The 15,860-nt window shown below is 46.5% G+C and overlaps 6 non-coding genes across 6 annotated transcripts; all 6 read right to left on the bottom strand.

The window, feature by feature from the left end:
* Window positions 1–1,573: 1,573 nt before the first annotated feature.
* LOC147082815 (5S ribosomal RNA) lies at window positions 1,574–1,692 on the bottom strand. Its single transcript, XR_015076115.1, has one exon. It is a non-coding gene; the product is annotated as a 5S ribosomal RNA (ribosomal RNA).
* Window positions 1,693–4,117: 2,425 nt separating this feature from the next.
* Window positions 4,118–4,236, bottom strand: LOC147082814 (5S ribosomal RNA). Its single transcript, XR_015076200.1, has one exon. It is a non-coding gene; the product is annotated as a 5S ribosomal RNA (ribosomal RNA).
* Window positions 4,237–6,659: 2,423 nt separating this feature from the next.
* On the bottom strand, window positions 6,660–6,778 carry LOC147082813 (5S ribosomal RNA). The gene has a single exon (XR_015076213.1). It is a non-coding gene; the product is annotated as a 5S ribosomal RNA (ribosomal RNA).
* Window positions 6,779–9,207: 2,429 nt separating this feature from the next.
* On the bottom strand, window positions 9,208–9,326 carry LOC147082812 (5S ribosomal RNA). The gene has a single exon (XR_015076212.1). It is a non-coding gene; the product is annotated as a 5S ribosomal RNA (ribosomal RNA).
* Window positions 9,327–11,752: 2,426 nt separating this feature from the next.
* On the bottom strand, window positions 11,753–11,871 carry LOC147082811 (5S ribosomal RNA). The gene has a single exon (XR_015076211.1). It is a non-coding gene; the product is annotated as a 5S ribosomal RNA (ribosomal RNA).
* A 2,420-nt stretch (window positions 11,872–14,291) lies between these two features.
* Window positions 14,292–14,410, bottom strand: LOC147082810 (5S ribosomal RNA). The gene has a single exon (XR_015076210.1). It is a non-coding gene; the product is annotated as a 5S ribosomal RNA (ribosomal RNA).
* Window positions 14,411–15,860: the final 1,450 nt, after the last annotated feature.

The raw sequence follows: 15,860 nt of genomic DNA, 5'->3' as shown, positions 1-15,860 counted from the left end.
ACAGAATCACAGAAACCCCACAGTGCAGATAGAGGCCATTTCGGCCCATCGAGCCTGCACCGACTCAGTACTGGGCCCTTTGCTTTTTCTGGTATATATCAATGATTTGGATTTGAATGTAGGAAGTATGATTAAGAAGTTTGCAGATGATACAAAAATTGGCCGTGTGGTTAATAATGAAACAGAATGCTGTAGACTGCAGGAAGATATCAATGGACTCATCTAGTGGGCAGAACAGTGGCAAATGGAATTCAGTTGGAATACACAATAAATGGTAGGACACTGAGAAATGCAGAGGATCAGCGGGACCTTGGAGTGCATGTCCACAGATCCCTGAAGGTAGCAGGACAGGTAGATAAAGTGGTTAAGCAGGCATACGGGATACTTGCCTTTATTAGCCGAGGCGTAGAATATAAGAGCGGGGAGGTTATGCTTCAACTGTATAAAACACTAGTTAGGCCGCAGCTAGAGTGCCGCGTGCAGTTCTGGTCACCACATTACAAGAAGGATGCGATTGCACTAGAGAAGGTGCAGAGGAGATTTCCGAGGATGTTGCCTGGGCTGGGGAATTTTAGTTATGAGGAAAGATTGGATAGGCTGGGGTTGTTTTCTTTGGAACACAGGAGGCTGAGGCGAGACCTAATTGAGGTGTGTAAAATTATGAGGGGCCGAGATAGAGTGGATAGGAAGGACCTATTTCCCTTAGCAGAAGGGTCAATAATAGATTTCAAGTAATTGGTAGGAGGTTTACAGGGAATTTGAGGAGACATTTTTTCACCCAGTGAATGGTGGGGGTCTGGAATGCACTGCCTGAAAGGGTGGTAGAGGCAGAAACCCTCATCACGTTTAAAAAGTACTTGGATATGCACTTGAACTGCCGTAACCTACAAGGCTACGGACCAAGTGCTGTAAAGTGGGATTTGGGTGGATTGCTCTTTGTCGGCTGGCACGGACAAGATGGGCCGAATGGCCTCCTTCTGTGCTGTAAATTTCTATGATTCTGCCTGATCATGTGACATCTGCCCACACGACTTCTACAAATGTTATTACATTGTAGCCAGGATTGTTTAGTTTCCAATTCCGCCCATTTTGAAGCCAGGTCTCCGTTATAGCTACTATTGCATAACCCCATGTGGCAACTTGCGCCTGCAACTCGTCAATCTTATTTGTAACACTCCTCGCATTAACACACATGCATTTCAACAGCATGCTAGTTGGCTTTGCTTTTTTCCTGAATTTAACTGCTGCTCTTTCTACATTCTTCTTTGTTCTGTTGCTGTTTGTCCCTCCGAGTTTTCTATGCACCTTGTCTCTCCTCTCTGCTGCTGTGTCCTGGTGGCCCTCCGCCAGTGTGTGTATTTTGGCTATCTTATTTTCTTCTTCTGCTTATTTCGGCCCTGTGTCTGGAGCCCCTTGCATTTGTGTAGCAGCAGGAGAATGTGCAGCGAAGAAATGGTCAAAGGAAAGCGAGAGAGAGAGAGAGAGAGAGAGCAGCAAAAAGGATGTTGATTGATTAAGAGCAGTGTGTGCGCGTGTGTGTGCAAAACGTTGAGCAGCCTGTGGCGGCAGCAAAAGCCTACTGCACCTGGTGTTCCCAGGCAGTCTCCCATCCAAGTACTAACCAGGCCTGACTCTGCTTAGCTTCCGAGATCAGACGAGATCGGGCGTATTCAGACTAGTATGGCCGTAGGCATATGCTAGCTGGCTTTCTCTTTACTTAAAGCTGTCGCCCATTTTTTTCTCTTCTTCGACACATTCATACAAGTATTCAACACTCAATTTACATTTACAAGTTTTACTCCTCCCGCAACCCCCCCACCCCCCCTCCACCTCTTCTTGCTGCTCTGCCTCCCACACAAACAAACTACAAGCCCAACCCTTCATTGCCTTCTATTCAAATATTACATCAAATAAACATGCTCAAACACCAAGTCTTAAGGGCTGTAGCATCTTTCAAACTGGACAAATACCCAGGCCCGCATCAAATCTATCCCACACTCTTAAGAGAAGTAAGACACCAAATAGCACAGGCTCTCACCATCATTTTACAATCCTCTCTGGCTACAGGTGTGGTGCCCGACCACTGGAGGACTGCTAACGTGCTACCGTTCTTTCAAAAGGGAGAGAGGGATAGACCGCATAATTACAGGCCAGTCAGCCTAACCTCGGTGGTGGGAAAATTATTGGAAAAAGTTCTGAGGGACAGGAGAAATCTTCATTTAGAAAGACACGGATTAATCAGGGACAGTCAGCATGGATTTCTTAACGGAAGGTCGTGTCTGACTAACGCAATTCAATTTTTCGAGGAGGTAACAAGGAGGGTCGGTGAGGGTAGTGCCTTTGATGTAGTCTATATGGATTTTAGCAAGGCTTTTGATAAGGTCCCGCATGCCAGATTGGTCACGAAAGTAAAAGCCCATGGGATCCAAGGCAAAGTGGCAAGTTGGATCCAAAATTGGCTCAGAGGCAGGAAACAAAGGGTAATGGTCGAAGGGTGTTTTTGTGACCGGAAGGCTGTTTCCAGTGGGGTTCCGCAGGGCTCACAGAATCACAGAAACCCCACAGTGCAGATAGAGGCCATTTCGGCCCACCGAGCCTGCACCGACTCAGTACTGGGCCCTTTGCTTTTTCTGGTATATATCAATGATTTGGATTTGAATGTAGGAAGTATGATTAAGAAGTTTGCAAATGATACAAAAATTGGCCGTGTGGTTAATAATGAAACAGAATGCTGTAGACTGCAGGAAGATATCAATGGACTCATCTAGTGGGCAGAACAGTGGCAAATGGAATTCAGTTGGAATACACAATAAATGGTAGGACACTGAGAAATGCAGAGGATCAGCGGGACCTTGGAGTGCATGTCCACAGATCCCTGAAGGTAGCAGGACAGGTAGATAAAGTGGTTAAGCAGGCATACGGGATACTTGCCTTTATTAGCCGAGGCGTAGAATATAAGAGCGGGGAGGTTATGCTTCAACTGTATAAAACACTAGTTAGGCCGCAGCTAGAGTGCCGCGTGCAGTTCTGGTCACCACATTACAAGAAGGATGCGATTGCACTAGAGAAGGTGCAGAGGAGATTTCCGAGGATGTTGCCTGGGCTGGGGAATTTTAGTTATGAGGAAAGATTGGATAGGCTGGGGTTGTTTTCTTTGGAACACAGGAGGCTGAGGCGAGACCTAATTGAGGTGTGTAAAATTATGAGGGGCCGAGATAGAGTGGATAGGAAGGACCTATTTCCCTTAGCAGAAGGGTCAATAATAGATTTCAAGTAATTGGTAGGAGGTTTACAGGGAATTTGAGGAGACATTTTTTCACCCAGTGAATGGTGGGGGTCTGGAATGCACTGCCTGAAAGGGTGGTAGAGGCAGAAACCCTCATCACGTTTAAAAAGTACTTGGATATGCACTTGAACTGCCGTAACCTACAAGGCTACGGACCAAGTGCTGTAAAGTGGGATTTGGGTGGATTGCTCTTTGTCGGCTGGCACGGACAAGATGGGCCGAATGGCCTCCTTCTGTGCTGTAAATTTCTATGATTCTGCCTGATCATGTGACATCTGCCCACACGACTTCTACAAATGTTATTACATTGTAGCCAGGATTGTTTAGTTTCCAATTCTGCCCATTTTGAAGCCAGGTCTCCGTTATAGCTACTATTGCATAACCCCATGTGGCAACTTGCGCCTGCAACTCGTCAATCTTATTTGTAACACTCCTCGCATTAACACACATGCATTTCAACAGCATGCTAGTTGGCTTTGCTTTTTTCCTGAATTTAACTGCTGCTCTTTCTACATTATTCTTTGTTCTGTTGCTGTTTGTCCCTCCGAGTTTTCTATGCACCTTGTCTCTCCTCTCTGCTGCTGTGTCCTGGTGGCCCTCCGCCAGTGTGTGTATTTTGGCTATCTTATTTTCTTCTTCTGCTTATTTCGGCCCTGTGTCTGGAGCCCCTTGCATTTGTGTAGCAGCAGGAGAATGTGCAGCGAAGAAATGGTCAAAGGAAAGCGAGAGAGAGAGAGAGAGAGAGAGAGCAGCAAAAAGGATGTTGATTGATTAAGAGCAGTGTGTGCGCGTGTGTGTGCAAAACGTTGAGCAGCCTGTGGCGGCAGCAAAAGCCTACTGCACGTGGTGTTCCCAGGCGGTCTCCCATCCAAGTACTAACCAGGCCTGACTCTGCTTAGCTTCCGAGATCAGACGAGATCGGGTGTATTCAGACTAGTATGGCTGTAGGCATATGCTAGCTGGCTTTCTCTTTACTTAAAGCTGTCGCCCATTTTTTTCTCTTCTTCGACACATTCATACAAGTATTCAACACTCAATTTACATTTACAAGTTTTACTCCTCCCGCAACCCCCCCACCCCCCCTCCACCTCTTCTTGCTGCTCTGCCTCCCACACAAACAAACTACAAGCCCAACCCTTCATTGCCTTCTATTCAAATATTACATCAAATAAACATGCTCAAACACCAAGTCTTAAGGGCTGTAGCATCTTTCAAACTGGACAAATACCCAGGCCCGCATCAAATCTATCCCACACTCTTAAGAGAAGTAAGACACCAAATAGCACAGGCTCTCACCATCATTTTACAATCCTCTCTGGCTACAGGTGTGGTGCCCGACCACTGGAGGACTGCTAACGTGCTACCGTTCTTTCAAAAGGGAGAGAGGGATAGACCGCATAATTACAGGCCAGTCAGCCTAACCTCGGTGGTGGGAAAATTATTGGAAAAAGTTCTGAGGGACAGGAGAAATCTTCATTTAGAAAGACACGGATTAATCAGGGACAGTCAGCATGGATTTCTTAACGGAAGGTCGTGTCTGACTAACGCAATTCAATTTTTCGAGGAGGTAACAAGGAGGGTCGATGAGGGTAGTGCCTTTGATGTAGTCTATATGGATTTTAGCAAGGCTTTTGATAAGGTCCCGCATGCCAGATTGGTCACGAAAGTAAAAGCCCATGGGATCCAAGGCAAAGTGGCAAGTTGGATCCAAAATTGGCTCAGAGGCAGGAAACAAAGGGTAATGGTCGAAGGGTGTTTTTGTGACCGGAAGGCTGTTTCCAGTGGGGTTCCGCAGGGCTCACAGAATCACAGAAACCCCACAGTGCAGATAGAGGCCATTTCGGCCCATCGAGCCTGCACCGACTCAGTACTGGGCCCTTTGCTTTTTCTGGTATATATCAATGATTTGGATTTGAATGTAGGAAGTATGATTAAGAAGTTTGCAGATGATACAAAAATTGGCCGTGTGGTTAATAATGAAACAGAATGCTGTAGACTGCAGGAAGATATCAATGGACTCGTCTAGTGGGCAGAACAGTGGCAAATGGAATTCAGTTGGAATACACAATAAATGGTAGGACACTGAGAAATGCTGAGGATCAGCGGGACCTTGGAGTGCATGTCCACAGATCCCTGAAGGTAGCAGGACAGGTAGATAAAGTGGTTAAGCAGGCATACGGGATACTTGCCTTTATTAGCCGAGGCGTAGAATATAAGAGCGGGGAGGTTATGCTTCAACTGTATAAAACACTAGTTAGGCCGCAGCTAGAGTGCCGCGTGCAGTTCTGGTCACCACATTACAAGAAGGATGCGATTGCACTAGAGAAGGTGCAGAGGAGATTTCCGAGGATGTTGCCTGGGCTGGGGAATTTTAGTTATGAGGAAAGATTGGATAGGCTGGGGTTGTTTTCTTTGGAACACAGGAGGCTGAGGCGAGACCTAATTGAGGTGTGTAAAATTATGAGGGGCCGAGATAGAGTGGATAGGAAGGACCTATTTCCCTTAGCAGAAGGGTCAATAATAGATTTCAAGTAATTGGTAGGAGGTTTACAGGGAATTTGAGGAGACATTTTTTCACCCAGTGAATGGTGGGGGTCTGGAATGCACTGCCTGAAAGGGTGGTAGAGGCAGAAACCCTCATCACGTTTAAAAAGTACTTGGATATGCACTTGAACTGCCGTAACCTACAAGGCTACGGACCAAGTGCTGTAAAGTGGGATTTGGGTGGATTGCTCTTTGTCGGCTGGCACGGACAAGATGGGCCGAATGGCCTCCTTCTGTGCTGTAAATTTCTATGATTCTGCCTGATCATGTGACATCTGCCCACACGACTTCTACAAATGTTATTACATTGTAGCCAGGATTGTTTAGTTTCCAATTCCGCCCATTTTGAAGCCAGGTCTCCGTTATAGCTACTATTGCATAACCCCATGTGGCAACTTGCGCCTGCAACTCGTCAATCTTATTTGTAACACTCCTCGCATTAACACACATGCATTTCAACAGCATGCTAGTTGGCTTTGCTTTTTTCCTGAATTTAACTGCTGCTCTTTCTACATTATTCTTTGTTCTGTTGCTGTTTGTCCCTCCGAGTTTTCTATGCACCTTGTCTCTCCTCTCTGCTGCTGTGTCCTGGTGGCCCTCCGCCAGTGTGTGTATTTTGGCTATCTTATTTTCTTCTTCTGCTTATTTCGGCCCTGTGTCTGGAGCCCCTTGCATTTGTGTAGCAGCAGGAGAATGTGCAGCGAAGAAATGGTCAAAGGAAAGCGAGAGAGAGAGAGAGAGAGAGAGCAGCAAAAAGGATGTTGATTGATTAAGAGCAGTGTGTGCGCGTGTGTGTGCAAAACGTTGAGCAGCCTGTGGCGGCAGCAAAAGCCTACTGCACCTGGTGTTCCCAGGCGGTCTCCCATCCAAGTACTAACCAGGCCTGACTCTGCTTAGCTTCCGAGATCAGACGAGATCGGGCGTATTCAGACTAGTATGGCCGTAGGCACATGCTAGCTGGCTTTCTCTTTACTTAAAGCTGTCGCCCATTTTTTTCTCTTCTTCGACACATTCATACAAGTATTCAACACTCAATTTACATTTACAAGTTTTACTCCTCCCGCAACCCCCCCACCCCCCCTCCACCTCTTCTTGCTGCTCTGCCTCCCACACAAACAAACTACAAGCCCAACCCTTCATTGCCTTCTATTCAAATATTACATCAAATAAACATGCTCAAACACCAAGTCTTAAGGGCTGTAGCATCTTTCAAACTGGACAAATACCCAGGCCCGCATCAAATCTATCCCACACTCTTAAGAGAAGTAAGACACCAAATAGCACAGGCTCTCACCATCATTTTACAATCCTCTCTGGCTACAGGTGTGGTGCCCGACCACTGGAGGACTGCTAACGTGCTACCGTTCTTTCAAAAGGGAGAGAGGGATAGACCGCATAATTACAGGCCAGTCAGCCTAACCTCGGTGGTGGGAAAATTATTGGAAAAAGTTCTGAGGGACAGGAGAAATCTTCATTTAGAAAGACACGGATTAATCAGGGACAGTCAGCATGGATTTCTTAACGGAAGGTCGTGTCTGACTAACGCAATTCAATTTTTCGAGGAGGTAACAAGGAGGGTCGATGAGGGTAGTGCCTTTGATGTAGTCTATATGGATTTTAGCAAGGCTTTTGATAAGGTCCCGCATGCCAGATTGGTCACGAAAGTAAAAGCCCATGGGATCCAAGGCAAAGTGGCAAGTTGGATCCAAAATTGTCTCAGAGGCAGGAAACAAAGGGTAATGGTCGAAGGGTGTTTTTGTGACCGGAAGGCTGCTTCCAGTGGGGTTCCGCAGGGCTCACAGAATCACAGAAACCCCACAGTGCAGATAGAGGCCATTTCGGCCCATCGAGCCTGCACCGACTCAGTACTGGGCCCTTTGCTTTTTCTGGTATATATCAATGATTTGGATTTGAATGTAGGAAGTATGATTAAGAAGTTTGCAGATGATACAAAAATTGGCCGTGTGGTTAATAATGAAACAGAATGCTGTAGACTGCAGGAAGATATCAATGGACTCGTCTAGTGGGCAGAACAGTGGCAAATGGAATTCAGTTGGAATACACAATAAATGGTAGGACACTGAGAAATGCAGAGGATCAGCGGGACCTTGGAGTGCATGTCCACAGATCCCTGAAGGTAGCAGGACAGGTAGATAAAGTGGTTAAGCAGGCATACGGGATACTTGCCTTTATTAGCCGAGGCGTAGAATATAAGAGCGGGGAGGTTATGCTTCAACTGTATAAAACACTAGTTAGGCCGCAGCTAGAGTGCCGCGTGCAGTTCTGGTCACCACATTACAAGAAGGATGCGATTGCACTAGAGAAGGTGCAGAGGAGATTTCCGAGGATGTTGCCTGGGCTGGGGAATTTTAGTTATGAGGAAAGATTGGATAGGCTGGGGTTGTTTTCTTTGGAACACAGGAGGCTGAGGCGAGACCTAATTGAGGTGTGTAAAATTATGAGGGGCCGAGATAGAGTGGATAGGAAGGACCTATTTCCCTTAGCAGAAGGGTCAATAATAGATTTCAAGTAATTGGTAGGAGGTTTACAGGGAATTTGAGGAGACATTTTTTCACCCAGTGAATGGTGGGGGTCTGGAATGCACTGCCTGAAAGGGTGGTAGAGGCAGAAACCCTCATCACGTTTAAAAAGTACTTGGATATGCACTTGAACTGCCGTAACCTACAAGGCTACGGACCAAGTGCTGTAAAGTGGGATTTGGGTGGATTGCTCTTTGTCGGCTGGCACGGACAAGATGGGCCGAATGGCCTCCTTCTGTGCTGTAAATTTCTATGATTCTGCCTGATCATGTGACATCTGCCCACACGACTTCTACAAATGTTATTACATTGTAGCCAGGATTGTTTAGTTTCCAATTCCGCCCATTTTGAAGCCAGGTCTCCGTTATAGCTACTATTGCATAACCCCATGTGGCAACTTGCGCCTGCAACTCGTCAATCTTATTTGTAACACTCCTCGCATTAACACACATGCATTTCAACAGCATGCTAGTTGGCTTTGCTTTTTTCCTGAATTTAACTGCTGCTCTTTCTACATTATTCTTTGTTCTGTTGCTGTTTGTCCCTCCGAGTTTTCTATGCACCTTGTCTCTCCTCTCTGCTGCTGTGTCCTGGTGGCCCTCCGCCAGTGTGTGTATTTTGGCTATCTTATTTTCTTCTTCTGCTTATTTCGGCCCTGTGTCTGGAGCCCCTTGCATTTGTGTAGCAGCAGGAGAATGTGCAGCGAAGAAATGGTCAAAGGAAAGCGAGAGAGAGAGAGAGAGAGAGAGAGAGAGCAGCAAAAAGGATGTTGATTGATTAAGAGCAGTGTGTGCGCGTGTGTGTGCAAAACGTTGAGCAGCCTGTGGCGGCAGCAAAAGCCTACTGCACCTGGTGTTCCCAGGCGGTCTCCCATCCAAGTACTAACCAGGCCTGACTCTGCTTAGCTTCCGAGATCAGACGAGATCGGGCGTATTCAGACTAGTATGGCCGTAGGCATATGCTGGCTGGCTTTCTCTTTACTTAAAGCTGTCGCCCATTTTTTTCTCTTCTACACATTCATACAAGTATTCAACACTCAATTTACATTTACAAGTTTTACTCCTCCCGCAACCCCCCCACCCCCCCTCCACCTCTTCTTGCTGCTCTGCCTCCCACACAAACAAACTACAAGCCCAACCCTTCATTGCCTTCTATTCAAATATTACATCAAATAAACATGCTCAAACACCAAGTCTTAAGGGCTGTAGCATCTTTCAAACTGGACAAATACCCAGGCCCGCATCAAATCTATCCCACACTCTTAAGAGAAGTAAGACACCAAATAGCACAGGCTCTCACCATCATTTTACAATCCTCTCTGGCTACAGGTGTGGTGCCCGACCACTGGAGGACTGCTAACGTGCTACCGTTCTTTCAAAAGGGAGAGAGGGATAGACCGCATAATTACAGGCCAGTCAGCCTAACCTCGGTGGTGGGAAAATTATTGGAAAAAGTTCTGAGGGACAGGAGAAATCTTCATTTAGAAAGACACGGATTAATCAGGGACAGTCAGCATGGATTTCTTAACGGAAGGTCGTGTCTGACTAACGCAATTCAATTTTTCGAGGAGGTAACAAGGAGGGTCGATGAGGGTAGTGCCTTTGATGTAGTCTATATGGATTTTAGCAAGGCTTTTGATAAGGTCCCGCATGCCAGATTGGTCACGAAAGTAAAAGCCCATGGGATCCAAGGCAAAGTGGCAAGTTGGATCCAAAATTGGCTCAGAGGCAGGAAACAAAGGGTAATGGTCGAAGGGTGTTTTTGTGACCGGAAGGCTGTTTCCAGTGGGGTTCCGCAGGGCTCACAGAATCACAGAAACCCCACAGTGCAGATAGAGGCCATTTCGGCCCATCGAGCCTGCACCGACTCAGTACTGGGCCCTTTGCTTTTTCTGGTATATATCAATGATTTGGATTTGAATGTAGGAAGTATGATTAAGAAGTTTGCAGATGATACAAAAATTGGCCGTGTGGTTAATAATGAAACAGAATGCTGTAGACTGCAGGAAGATATCAATGGACTCCTCTAGTGGGCAGAACAGTGGCAAATGGAATTCAGTTGGAATACACAATAAATGGTAGGACACTGAGAAATGCTGAGGATCAGCGGGACCTTGGAGTGCATGTCCACAGATCCCTGAAGGTAGCAGGACAGGTAGATAAATTGGTTAAGCAGGCATACGGGATACTTGCCTTTATTAGCCGAGGCGTAGAATATAAGAGCGGGGAGGTTATGCTTCAACTGTATAAAACACTAGTTAGGCCGCAGCTAGAGTGCCGCGTGCAGTTCTGGTCACCACATTACAAGAAGGATGCGATTGCACTAGAGAAGGTGCAGAGGAGATTTCCGAGGATGTTGCCTGGGCTGGGGAATTTTAGTTATGAGGAAAGATTGGATAGGCTGGGGTTGTTTTCTTTGGAACACAGGAGGCTGAGGCGAGACCTAATTGAGGTGTGTAAAATTATGAGGGGCCGAGATAGAGTGGATAGGAAGGACCTATTTCCCTTAGCAGAAGGGTCAATAATAGATTTCAAGTAATTGGTAGGAGGTTTACAGGGAATTTGAGGAGACATTTTTTCACCCAGTGAATGGTGGGGGTCTGGAATGCACTGCCTGAAAGGGTGGTAGAGGCAGAAACCCTCATCACGTTTAAAAAGTACTTGGATATGCACTTGAACTGCCGTAACCTACAAGGCTACGGACCAAGTGCTGTAAAGTGGGATTTGGGTGGATTGCTCTTTGTCGGCTGGCACGGACAAGATGGGCCGAATGGCCTCCTTCTGTGCTGTAAATTTCTATGATTCTGCCTGATCATGTGACATCTGCCCACACGACTTCTACAAATGTTATTACATTGTAGCCAGGATTGTTTAGTTTCCAATTCCGCCCATTTTGAAGCCAGGTCTCCGTTATAGCTACTATTGCATAACCCCATGTGGCAACTTGCGCCTGCAACTCGTCAATCTTATTTGTAACACTCCTCGCATTAACACACATGCATTTCAACAGCATGCTAGTTGGCTTTGCTTTTTTCCTGAATTTAACTGCTGCTCTTTCTACATTATTCTTTGTTCTGTTGCTGTTTGTCCCTCCGAGTTTTCTATGCACCTTGTCTCTCCTCTCTGCTGCTGTGTCCTGGTGGCCCTCCGCCAGTGTGTGTATTTTGGCTATCTTATTTTCTTCTTCTGCTTATTTCGGCCCTGTGTCTGGAGCCCCTTGCATTTGTGTAGCAGCAGGAGAATGTGCAGCGAAGAAATGGTCAAAGGAAAGCGAGAGAGAGAGAGAGAGAGAGAGAGAGAGCAGCAAAAAGGATGTTGATTGATTAAGAGCAGTGTGTGCGCGTGTGTGTGCAAAACGTTGAGCAGCCTGTGGCGGCAGCAAAAGCCTACTGCACCTGGTGTTCCCAGGCGGTCTCCCATCCAAGTACTAACCAGGCCTGACTCTGCTTAGCTTCCGAGATCAGACGAGATCGGGCGTATTCAGACTAGTATGGCCGTAGGCATATGCTGGCTGGCTTTCTCTTTACTTAAAGCTGTCGCCCATTTTTTTCTCTTCTACACATTCATACAAGTATTCAACACTCAATTTACATTTACAAGTTTTACTCCTCCCGCAACCCCCCCACCCCCCCTCCACCTCTTCTTGCTGCTCTGCCTCCCACACAAACAAACTACAAGCCCAACCCTTCATTGCCTTCTATTCAAATATTACATCAAATAAACATGCTCAAACACCAAGTCTTAAGGGCTGTAGCATCTTTCAAACTGGACAAATACCCAGGCCGGCATCAAATCTATCCCACACTCTTAAGAGAAGTAAGACACCAAATAGCACAGGCTCTCACCATCATTTTACAATCCTCTCTGGCTACAGGTGTGGTGCCCGACCACTGGAGGACTGCTAACGTGCTACCGTTCTTTCAAAAGGGAGAGAGGGATAGACCGCATAATTACAGGCCAGTCAGCCTAACCTCGGTGGTGGGAAAATTATTGGAAAAAGTTCTGAGGGACAGGAGAAATCTTCATTTAGAAAGACACGGATTAATCAGGGACAGTCAGCATGGATTTCTTAACGGAAGGTCGTGTCTGACTAACGCAATTCAATTTTTCGAGGAGGTAACAAGGAGGGTCGATGAGGGTAGTGCCTTTGATGTAGTCTATATGGATTTTAGCAAGGCTTTTGATAAGGTCCCGCATGCCAGATTGGTCACGAAAGTAAAAGCCCATGGGATCCAAGGCAAAGTGGCAAGTTGGATCCAAAATTGGCTCAGAGGCAGGAAACAAAGGGTAATGGTCGAAGGGTGTTTTTGTGACCGGAAGGCTGTTTCCAGTGGGGTTCCGCAGGGCTCACAGAATCACAGAAACCCCACAGTGCAGATAGAGGCCATTTCGGCCCATCGAGCCTGCACCGACTCAGTACTGGGCGCTTCGCTTTTTCTGGTATATATCAATGATTTGGATTTGAATGTAGGAAGTATGATTAAGAAGTTTGCAGATGATACAAAAATTGGCCGTGTGGTTAATAATGAAACAGAATGCTGTAGACTGCAGGAAGATATCAATGGACTCGTCTAGTGGGCAGAACAGTGGCAAATGGAATTCAGTTGGAATACACAATAAATGGTAGGACACTGAGAAATGCAGAGGATCAGCGGGACCTTGGAGTGCATGTCCACAGATCCCTGAAGGTAGCAGGACAGGTAGATAAAGTGGTTAAGCAGGCATACGGGATACTTGCCTTTATTAGCCGAGGCGTAGAATATAAGAGCGGGGAGGTTATGCTTCAACTGTATAAAACACTAGTTAGGCCGCAGCTAGAGTGCCGCGTGCAGTTCTGGTCACCACATTACAAGAAGGATGCGATTGCACTAGAGAAGGTGCAGAGGAGATTTCCGAGGATGTTGCCTGGGCTGGGGAATTTTAGTTATGAGGAAAGATTGGATAGGCTGGGGTTGTTTTCTTTGGAACACAGGAGGCTGAGGCGAGACCTAATTGAGGTGTGTAAAATTATGAGGGGCCGAGATAGAGTGGATAGGAAGGACCTATTTCCCTTAGCAGAAGGGTCAATAATAGATTTCAAGTAATTGGTAGGAGGTTTACAGGGAATTTGAGGAGACATTTTTTCACCCAGTGAATGGTGGGGGTCTGGAATGCACTGCCTGAAAGGGTGGTAGAGGCAGAAACCCTCATCACGTTTAAAAAGTACTTGGATATGCACTTGAACTGCCGTAACCTACAAGGCTACGGACCAAGTGCTGTAAAGTGGGATTTGGGTGGATTGCTCTTTGTCGGCTGGCACGGACAAGATGGGCCGAATGGCCTCCTTCTGTGCTGTAAATTTCTATGATTCTGCCTGATCATGTGACATCTGCCCACACGACTTCTACAAATGTTATTACATTGTAGCCAGGATTGTTTAGTTTCCAATTCCGCCCATTTTGAAGCCAGGTCTCCGTTATAGCTACTATTGCATAACCCCATGTGGCAACTTGCGCCTGCAACTCGTCAATCTTATTTGTAACACTCCTCGCATTAACACACATGCATTTCAACAGCATGCTAGTTGGCTTTGCTTTTTTCCTGAATTTAACTGCTGCTCTTTCTACATTATTCTTTGTTCTGTTGCTGTTTGTCCCTCCGAGTTTTCTATGCACCTTGTCTCTCCTCTCTGCTGCTGTGTCCTGGTGGCCCTCCGCCAGTGTGTGTATTTTGGCTATCTTATTTTCTTCTTCTGCTTATTTCGGCCCTGTGTCTGGAGCCCCTTGCATTTGTGTAGCAGCAGGAGAATGTGCAGCGAAGAAATGGTCAAAGGAAAGCGAGAGAGAGAGAGAGAGAGAGAGCAGCAAAAAGGATGTTGATTGATTAAGAGCAGTGTGTGCGCGTGTGTGTGCAAAACGTTGAGCAGCCTGTGGCGGCAGCAAAAGCCTACTGCACCTGGTGTTCCCAGGCGGTCTCCCATCCAAGTACTAACCAGGCCTGACTCTGCTTAGCTTCCGAGATCAGACGAGATCGGGCGTATTCAGACTAGTATGGCCGTAGGCATATGCTAGCTGGCTTTCTCTTTACTTAAAGCTGTCGCCCATTTTTTTCTCTTCTACACATTCATACAAGTATTCAACACTCAATTTACATTTACAAGTTTTACTCCTCCCGCAACCCCCCCACCCCCCCTCCACCTCTTCTTGCTGCTCTGCCTCCCACACAAACAAACTACAAGCCCAACCCTTCATTGCCTTCTATTCAAATATTACATCAAATAAACATGCTCAAACACCAAGTCTTAAGGGCTGTAGCATCTTTCAAACTGGACAAATACCCAGGCCCGCATCAAATCTATCCCACACTCTTAAGAGAAGTAAGACACCAAATAGCACAGGCTCTCACCATCATTTTACAATCCTCTCTGGCTACAGGTGTGGTGCCCGACCACTGGAGGACTGCTAACGTGCTACCGTTCTTTCAAAAGGGAGAGAGGGATAGACCGCATAATTACAGGCCAGTCAGCCTAACCTCGGTGGTGGGAAAATTATTGGAAAAAGTTCTGAGGGACAGGAGAAATCTTCATTTAGAAAGACACGGATTAATCAGGGACAGTCAGCATGGATTTCTTAACGGAAGGTCGTGTCTGACTAACGCAATTCAATTTTTCGAGGAGGTAACAAGGAGGGTCGATGAGGGTAGTGCCTTTGATGTAGTCTATATGGATTTTAGCAAGGCTTTTGATAAGGTCCCGCATGCCAGATTGGTCACGAAAGTAAAAGCCCATGGGATCCAAGGCAAAGTGGCAAGTTGGATCCAAAATTGGCTCAGAGGCAGGAAACAAAGGGTAATGGTCGAAGGGTGTTTTTGTGACCGGAAGGCTGTTTCCAGTGGGGTTCCGCAGGGCTCACAGAATCACAGAAACCCCACAGTGCAGATAGAGGCCATTTCGGCCCATCGAGCCTGCACCGACTCAGTACTGGGCCCTTTGCTTTTTCTGGTATATATCAATGATTTGGATTTGAATGTAGGAAGTATGATTAAGAAGTTTGCAGATGATACAAAAATTGGCCGTGTGGTTAATAATGAAACAGAATGCTGTAGACTGCAGGAAGATATCAATGGACTCGTCTAGTGGGCAGAACAGTGGCAAATGGAATTCAGTTGGAATACACAATAAATGGTAGGACACTGAGAAATGCAGAGGATCAGCGGGACCTTGGAGTGCATGTCCACAGATCCCTGAAGGTAGCAGGACAGGTAGATAAAGTGGTTAAGCAGGCATACGGGATACTTGCCTTTATTAGCCGAGGCGTAGAATATAAGAGCGGGGAGGTTATGCTTCAACTGTATAAAACACTAGTTAGGCCGCAGCTAGAGTGCCGCGTGCAGTTCTGGTCACCACATTACAAGAAGGATGCGATTGCACTAGAGAAGGTGCAGAGGAGATTTCCGAGGATGTTGCCTGGGCTGGGGAATTTTAGTTATGAGGAAAGATTGGATAGGCTGGGG

Source organism: Somniosus microcephalus, unplaced genomic scaffold (assembly GCF_052327205.1).
Source record: "Somniosus microcephalus isolate GS21.2 unplaced genomic scaffold, FLI_Smic_1.0 scaffold110, whole genome shotgun sequence".
Lineage (NCBI taxonomy): Eukaryota > Metazoa > Chordata > Chondrichthyes > Squaliformes > Somniosidae > Somniosus > Somniosus microcephalus.
The sequence above is the reverse complement of the archived record's forward strand: the minus strand, read 5'-3'. Positions and strand labels throughout refer to the sequence as shown.